This window comes from Urocampus carinirostris, unplaced genomic scaffold (assembly GCF_059441175.1).
Source record: "Urocampus carinirostris isolate Australia breed hairy pipefish unplaced genomic scaffold, RoL_Ucar_1.0 HiC_scaffold_182, whole genome shotgun sequence".
NCBI classification, from domain to species: domain Eukaryota; kingdom Metazoa; phylum Chordata; class Actinopteri; order Syngnathiformes; family Syngnathidae; genus Urocampus; species Urocampus carinirostris.
In genome coordinates, this window is record NW_028283283.1 from 2,664 (window position 1) to 10,000 (window position 7,337).

A 7,337-nucleotide genomic window follows, 5' to 3' on the forward strand; every position below is an offset into this window, starting at 1 on the left:
CTTTCGGAGGCCATAAATACAGCGCCGCTGCATGGATTTTGGCGGTACTGCTGCTGTCGCTGAAAATACATGGACCCGTCTGAATGAATGGGCCTTTCGGAGGCCATAAACTCAGCGCCTCTGCATGGATTTTGGCGGTACTGCGGCTGTCGCTGAAAATACATGGACCCGTCTGAATGAATGGGCCTTTCGGAGGCCATAAATCCAGCGCCGCTGCATGGATTTTGGCGGTACTGCGGCTGTCGTTGAAAATACATGGACCCGTCTGAATGAATGGGCCTTTCGGATTCCATAAACCCAGCGCCGCTGCATGGATTTTGGCGGTACTGCGGCTGTCGCTGAAAATACATGGACCCGTCTGAATGAATGGGCCTTTCGGAGGCCATAAACTCAGCGCCGCTGCATGGATTTTGGCGGTACTGCGGCTGTCGCTGAAAATACATGGACCCGTCTGAATGAATGGACAAAATATAAATCAGACACTACAGAACACAAGCATAATCCAAGATTACAAAATCATCTCAGCCTTTAAAAGAAACAAAAACCTGAAAGACTACTTAGTAAAAAGTAAATTACCAGAAATCAACATAACACAAACGCAGGGCCCCACATTCTACAAACAAGCCACCACAGTTAGGAACACCGTCACCAACACAAACTACCTAATTAAACAAACAATCACACCTGCTACGGAAAACTGAAAATACATGGACCCGTCTGAATGTATGGGCCTTTCGGAGGCCATAAACTCAGCCAGCGCCGGGCCAGTGTTTGGGGTATTGTGCCCGCCACTAGTGGCTGAATACATAATAATAATAATAATAATAATAATAATTCCCTTGTATTGTCATTCTGTGTAACAATGTACACAGAACGAAATGTCGATTGCACTGGGCTAGTGTTGAGGGAACGTCGGGCCCTCAAGTTCGGTGGCTTGGAGCGGATTTTTGAGGTACTGCACTCCCATTGGAAATGCATGGGCGCTCCGTCCACTACCATGTAATTCCCTCACAATATCTGCCCCTGCGTGGCCGCGGGATGCTACTGCAGCCCCGTTGGTAATGAATGGGCCTTTCGGAGGCCATAAATACAGCGCCGCTGCATGGATTTTGGCGGTACTGCTGCTGTCGCTGAAAATACATGGACCCGTCTGAATGAATGGGCCTTTCGGAGGCCATAAACTCAGCGCCTCTGCATGGATTTTGGCGGTACTGCGGCTGTCGCTGAAAATACATGGACCCGTCTGAATGAATGGGCCTTTCGGAGGCCATAAATCCAGCGCCGCTGCATGGATTTTGGCGGTACTGCGGCTGTCGCTGAAAATACATGGACCCGTCTGAATGTATGGGCCTTTCGGAGGCCATATACTCAGCTGAAGGTTGAGAACTTGGCTAGTGTTTGGGGACTTGTGCCCGCCACTAGTGGCTGAAATCCGGGCCGGTGTTTGGGGAATTGTGCGCGTATTATCGGGCCGGTGTTTGGGGATATGCGCGCGTATTATCGGACCGGTGTTTGGGGAATCGTGCCCGCCACTAGTGGCTGAATCCCGGGCTAGTGTTGGGGGACTTGTGCCCGCCAATAGTGGCTGAAATCCGCGCCGGTGTTTGGGGAATTGTGCGCGTATTATCGGGCCGGTGTTTGGGGATATGCGCGCGTATTATCGGACCGGTGTTTGGGGATTTGTGCCCGCCACTAGTGGCTGAGAACTTGGCTAGTGTTTGGGGACTTGTGCCCGCCACTAGTGGCTGAAATCCGGGCCGGTGTTTGGGGAATTGTGCGCGTATTATCGGGCCGGTGTTTGGGGATATGCGCGCGTATTATCGGACCGGTGTTTGGGGAATCGTGCCCGCCACTAGTGGCTGAATCCCGGGCTAGTGTTGGGGGACTTGTGCCCGCCAATAGTGGCTGAGAACTTGGCTAGTGTTGGGGGACTTGTGCCCGCCACTAGTGGCTGAAATCCGCGCCGGTGTTTGGGGAATTGTGCGCGTATTATCGGGCCGGTGTTTGGGGAATCGTGCCCGCCACTAGTGGCTGAATCCCGGGCTAGTGTTGGGGGACTTGTGCCCGCCAATAGTGGCTGAAATCCGCGCCGGTGTTTGGGGAATTGTGCGCGTATTATCGGGCCGGTGTTTGGGGATATGCGCGCGTATTATCGGACCGGTGTTTGGGGAATCGTGCCCGCCACTAGTGGCTGAATCCCGGGCTAGTGTTGGGGGACTTGTGCCCGCCAATAGTGGCTGAAATCCGCGCCGGTGTTTGGGGAATTGTGCGCGTATTATCGGGCCGGTGTTTGGGGATATGCGCGCGTATTATCGGACCGGTGTTTGGGGAATTGTGCCCGCCACTAGTGGCTGAGAACTGGGCTAGTGTTGGGGGACTTGTGCCCGCCACTAGTGGCTGAAATCCGGGCCGGTGTTTGGGGAATTGTGCGCGTATTATCGGGCCGGTGTTTGGGGATATGCGCGCGTATTATCGGGCCGGTGTTTGGGGATATGCGCGCGTATTATCGGACCGGTGTTTGGGGAATCGTGCCCGCCACTAGTGGCTGAATCCCGGGCTAGTGTTGGGGGACTTGTGCCCGCCAATAGTGGCTGAAATCCGCGCCGGTGTTTGGGGAATTGTGCGCGTATTATCGGGCCGGTGTTTGGGGATATGCGCGCGTATTATCGGACCGGTGTTTGGGGAATCGTGCCCGCCACTAGTGGCTGAATCCCGGGCTAGTGTTGGGGGACTTGTGCCCGCCAATAGTGGCTGAAATCCGCGCCGGTGTTTGGGGAATTGTGCGCGTATTATCGGGCCGGTGTTTGGGGATATGCGCGCGTATTATCGGACCGGTGTTTGGGGAATTGTGCCCGCCACTAGTGGCTGAATCCCGGGCTAGTGTTGGGGGACTTGTGCCCGCCACTAGTGGCTGAAATCCGCGCCGGTGTTTGGGGAATTGTGCGCGTATTATCGGGCCGGTGTTTGGGGATATGCGCGCGTATTATCGGACCGGTGTTTGGGGAATCGTGCCCGCCACTAGTGGCTGAATCCCGGGCTAGTGTTGGGGGACTTGTGCCCGCCAATAGTGGCTGAAAATCCGCGCCGGTGTTTGGGGAATTGTGCGCGTATTATCGGGCCGGTGTTTGGGGATATGCGCGCGTATTATCGGACCGGTGTTTGGGGAATTGTGCCCGCCACTAGTGGCTGAGAACTGGGCTAGTGTTGGGGGACTTGTGCCCGCCACTAGTGGCTGAAATCCGGGCCGGTGTTTGGGGAATTGTGCGCGTATTATCGGGCCGGTGTTTGGGGATATGCGCGCGTATTATCGGGCCGGTGTTTGGGGATATGCGCGCGTATTATCGGACCGGTGTTTGGGGAATCGTGCCCGCCACTAGTGGCTGAATCCCGGGCTAGTGTTGGGGGACTTGTGCCCGCCAATAGTGGCTGAAATCCGCGCCGGTGTTTGGGGAATTGTGCGCGTATTATCGGGCCGGTGTTTGGGGATATGCGCGCGTATTATCGGACCGGTGTTTGGGGAATCGTGCCCGCCACTAGTGGCTGAATCCCGGGCTAGTGTTGGGGGACTTGTGCCCGCCAATAGTGGCTGAAATCCGCGCCGGTGTTTGGGGAATTGTGCGCGTATTATCGGGCCGGTGTTTGGGGATATGCGCGCGTATTATCGGACCGGTGTTTGGGGAATTGTGCCCGCCACTAGTGGCTGAGAACTTGGCTAGTGTTTGGGGACTTGTGCCCGCCACTAGTGGCTGAAATCCGGGCCGGTGTTTGGGGAATTGTGCGCGTATTATCGGGCCGGTGTTTGGGGATATGCGCGCGTATTATCGGACCGGTGTTTGGGGAATCGTGCCCGCCACTAGTGGCTGAATCCCGGGCTAGTGTTGGGGGACTTGTGCCCGCCAATAGTGGCTGAGAACTTGGCTAGTGTTGGGGGACTTGTGCCCGCCACTAGTGGCTGAAATCCGCGCCGGTGTTTGGGGAATTGTGCGCGTATTATCGGGCCGGTGTTTGGGGAATCGTGCCCGCCACTAGTGGCTGAATCCCGGGCTAGTGTTGGGGGACTTGTGCCCGCCAATAGTGGCTGAAATCCGCGCCGGTGTTTGGGGAATTGTGCGCGTATTATCGGGCCGGTGTTTGGGGATATGCGCGCGTATTATCGGACCGGTGTTTGGGGAATCGTGCCCGCCACTAGTGGCTGAATCCCGGGCTAGTGTTGGGGGACTTGTGCCCGCCAATAGTGGCTGAAATCCGCGCCGGTGTTTGGGGAATTGTGCGCGTATTATCGGGCCGGTGTTTGGGGATATGCGCGCGTATTATCGGGCCGGTGTTTGGGGATATGCGCGCGTATTATCGGACCGGTGTTTGGGGAATCGTGCCCGCCACTAGTGGCTGAATCCCGGGCTAGTGTTGGGGGACTTGTGCCCGCCAATAGTGGCTGAAATCCGCGCCGGTGTTTGGGGAATTGTGCGCGTATTATCGGGCCGGTGTTTGGGGATATGCGCGCGTATTATCGGACCGGTGTTTGGGGAATCGTGCCCGCCACTAGTGGCTGAATCCCGGGCTAGTGTTGGGGGACTTGTGCCCGCCAATAGTGGCTGAAATCCGCGCCGGTGTTTGGGGAATTGTGCGCGTATTATCGGGCCGGTGTTTGGGGATATGCGCGCGTATTATCGGACCGGTGTTTGGGGAATTGTGCCCGCCACTAGTGGCTGAGAACTGGGCTAGTGTTGGGGGACTTGTGCCCTCCAATAGTGGCTGAAATCCGGGCTAGTGTTGAGGGACTTGTGCCCGCCAATAGTGGCTGAAATCCGCGCCGGTGTTTGGGGAATTGTGCGCGTATTATCGGGCCGGTGTTTGGGGATATGCGCGCGTATTATCGGACCGGTGTTTGGGGAATCGTGCCCGCCACTAGTGGCTGAGAACTTGGCTAGTGTTTGGGGACTTGTGCCCGCCACTAGTGGCTGAAATCCGCGCCGGTGTTTGGGGAATTGTGCGCGTATTATCGGGCCGGTGTTTGGGGATATGCGCGCGTATTATCGGACCGGTGTTTGGGGAATTGTGCCCGCCACTAGTGGCTGAGAACTTGGCTAGTGTTTGGGGACTTGTGCCCGCCACTAGTGGCTGAAATCCGGGCCGGTGTTTGGGGAATTGTGCGCGTTTTATCGGGCCGGTGTTTGGGGATATGCGCGCGTATTATCGGACCGGTGTTTGGGGAATCGTGCCCGCCACTAGTGGCTGAATCCCGGGCTAGTGTTGGGGGACTTGTGCCCGCCAATAGTGGCTGAATCCCGGGCTAGTGTTGGGGGACTTGTGCCCGCCAATAGTGGCTGAAATCCGCGCCGGTGTTTGGGGAATTGTGCGCGTATTATCGGGCCGGTGTTTGGGGATATGCGCGCGTATTATCGGACCGGTGTTTGGGGAATTGTGCCCGCCACTAGTGGCTGAGAACTTGGCTAGTGTTTGGGGACTTGTGCCCGCCACTAGTGGCTGAAATCCGGGCCGGTGTTTGGGGAATTGTGCGCGTATTATCGGGCCGGTGTTTGGGGATATGCGCGCGTATTATCGGACCGGTGTTTGGGGAATCGTGCCCGCCACTAGTGGCTGAATCCCGGGCTAGTGTTGGGGGACTTGTGCCCGCCAATAGTGGCTGAAATCCGCGCCGGTGTTTGGGGAATTGTGCGCGTATTATCGGGCCGGTGTTTGGGGATATGCGCGCGTATTATCGGACCGGTGTTTGGGGAATCGTGCCCGCCACTAGTGGCTGAGAACTTGGCTAGTGTTTGGGGACTTGTGCCCGCCACTAGTGGCTGAAATCCGCGCCGGTGTTTGGGGAATTGTGCGCGTATTATCGGGCCGGTGTTTGGGGATATGCGCGCGTATTATCGGACCGGTGTTTGGGGAATTGTGCCCGCCACTAGTGGCTGAGAACTTGGCTAGTGTTTGGGGACTTGTGCCCGCCACTAGTGGCTGAAATCCGGGCCGGTGTTTGGGGAATTGTGCGCGTATTATCGGGCCGGTGTTTGGGGATATGCGCGCGTATTATCGGGCCGGTGTTTGGGGATATGCGCGCGTATTATCGGACCGGTGTTTGGGGACTTGTGCCCGCCACTAGTGGCTGAATCCCGGGCTAGTGTTGGGGGACTTGTGCCCGCCAATAGTGGCTGAAATCTGCGCCGGTGTTTGGGGAATTGTGCGCGTATTATCGGGCCGGTGTTTGGGGATATGCGCGCGTATTATCGGACCGGTGTTTGGGGAATTGTGCCCGCCACTAGTGGCTGAGAACTTGGCTAGTGTTTGGGGACTTGTGCCCGCCACTAGTGGCTGAAATCCGGGCCGGTGTTTGGGGAATTGCGCGCGTATTATCGGGCCGGTGTTTGGGGATATGCGCGCGTATTATCGGACCGGTGTTTGGGGAATTGTGCCCGCCACTAGTGGCTGAGAACTTGGCTAGTGTTTGGGGACTTGTGCCCGCCACTAGTGGCTGAAATCCGGGCCGGTGTTTGGGGAATTGTGCGCGTTTTATCGGGCCGGTGTTTGGGGATATGCGCGCGTATTATCGGACCGGTGTTTGGGGATATGCGCGCGTATTATCGGACCGGTGTTTGGGGAATTGTGCCCGCCACTAGTGGCTGAATCCCGGGCTAGTGTTGGGGGACTAGTGGTCGTAAAACCGGGCCGGTGTTTGGGGACTTATAGGCCGACACTAGTGGCTCAAAACCGGGCTGCCGTTTGGGGACTTGTCGGGCCAACATTGGCTTGCAGCACTTGGAAAATTGCACTAAGTCCGATTGTCGGGTCACCAGGGGCTCGTGGGACTTAGAATTTGTGCCACTCCCCGGCCAGTGTTTGGGGACTGGCTGCCGCCTCCTGTGGGCCGGTCCCCGGCTGGTGTTTGGGGACCGGCTGCCGCCTCCTGTGGGCCGGTCCCCGGCTGGTGTTTGGGGACCGGCTGCCGCCTCCTGTGGGCCGGTCCCCGGCCGGTGTTTGGGGACCGGCTGCCGCCTCTTGTGGGCCGGTCCCCGGCTGGTGTTTGGGGACCGGCTGCCGCCTCCTGTGGGCCGGTCCCCGGCCGGTGTTTGGGGACCGGCTGCCGCCTCTTGTGGGCCGGTCCCCGGCTGGTGTTTGGGGACCGGCTGCCGCCTCCTGTGGGCCGGTCCCCGGCCGGTGTTTGGGGACCGGCTGCCGCCTCTTGTGGGCCGGTCCCCGGCTGGTGTTTGGGGACCGGCTGCCGCCTCCTGTGGGCCGGTCCCCGGCCGGTGTTTGGGGACCGGCTGCCGCCTCTTGTGGGCCGGTCCCCGGCTGGTGTTTGGGGACCGGCTGCCGCCTCTTGTGGGCCGGTC